This window comes from Camelus ferus, chromosome 14 (genome assembly GCF_009834535.1).
Source record: "Camelus ferus isolate YT-003-E chromosome 14, BCGSAC_Cfer_1.0, whole genome shotgun sequence".
Classification (NCBI taxonomy): Eukaryota; Metazoa; Chordata; class Mammalia; order Artiodactyla; family Camelidae; genus Camelus; species Camelus ferus.
In genome coordinates this window covers 4,322,136-4,323,324 of record NC_045709.1, presented here as the reverse complement: position 1 = coordinate 4,323,324, position 1,189 = coordinate 4,322,136, and the positions used below count along the sequence as shown (strand labels likewise).

General features: G+C 35.5%; 1 non-coding gene across 1 annotated transcript; it reads right to left on the bottom strand.

Moving 5' to 3' along the window:
- Nucleotides 1-348: 348 nt before the first annotated feature.
- Nucleotides 349-413, bottom strand: LOC116668786. Its single transcript, XR_004326022.1, has one exon. It is a non-coding gene; the product is annotated as a small nucleolar RNA SNORD64 (small nucleolar RNA).
- Between the last annotated feature and the right edge of the window lie 776 nt (nt 414-1,189).

Sequence of the window (1,189 nt, the reverse complement as noted above, 5' to 3'; positions counted from 1 at the left end):
GCCCAACTCTGCTCTAGAGCTAGTCAGCCCACATCTGCATTAACCAAGTGACATATGACCAGAGGTGAGGGAATTAGAAAATATGTCAATTTAACCTGTTGGTATTTCACTCGGAGAAGGGAAGACCCACGGGGATATAATAAACCGAAGTTGAAAGTCTGTTATACAAGAAATGTCTTAGACGTCTCTTCTTCCAGAGGGAAGGGAGTACATTTGGGGGAATCAAATATAAAGGGGAAAATAGCTAGCAGTATCTTTAAATGGAAAGAGTTATCTTTATAAATAGTGCTTGTCCAACTTCTTGGGATCTGTGCAATTATTTTTCTATTTTTTTTTTTTTTTTATTTTGGACTTCAGAGTACTCACATTGAGCTTCACTTCATCATGCTCATGCAATATATTTTTAAGATACCATTCAGAGAGCCCAAATTTGTAAGGGCCAAATCTCTTACTTTTCATCTTCTATTCTTATCTCTAAATTGACTTTAAAATTCTTCCTTTTTAATTGTGCCCTTATCTCGCATTTGACTATATAAGGTTGCTATCCTTATCAGTTGCTGTAACGAGATTCTTACAAAAACCTTGTTATCTTGAAACATCATGCCCAAAGGCAGGGCATAATGGGTGTAACAAGATTCCTGCGGAGCTCCTGTTCAACAGTTTAATGGTGTGTAATTCCCGCTGTCTTTTTCAGATGGTTAGTAGCTGTTCTGAAATTTCCGTGTAAATGCCTGATGAAAATAAGATGTGCAGCCAAATAAAACTTGATAGGGTACCACACTAACTTTCCTGTATGGCTTGAGGAAATGCCATTCTTTTATGGGAAAGAGAAGTCAACATTTTACAAGGGACTTTTTTAGTGTCAACCCCCGGGCCGTGTGAACTTTAATATCAGTCTGAATTTTTTTAAACTATTCTTTTTTTTTTAATTGACATATAGCCAGTTTACAATGTCATTTTCTGGTGTACAACATAATGTTTCAGTCACACATAAACATACATATATTCCTTTTCATATCTTTATCATTATAGGTTACTACAAGATATTGAATATAGTTCCCTGTGCTATACAGAAGAAACTTGTTTATCTATTTTATATATACAAGTTAATATTTGCAAATTTCGAACTCCCAATTTATCCCTTCCCACCTCCTTTTCCCCGGTAACCATAAGATTGTGTACTATGTCT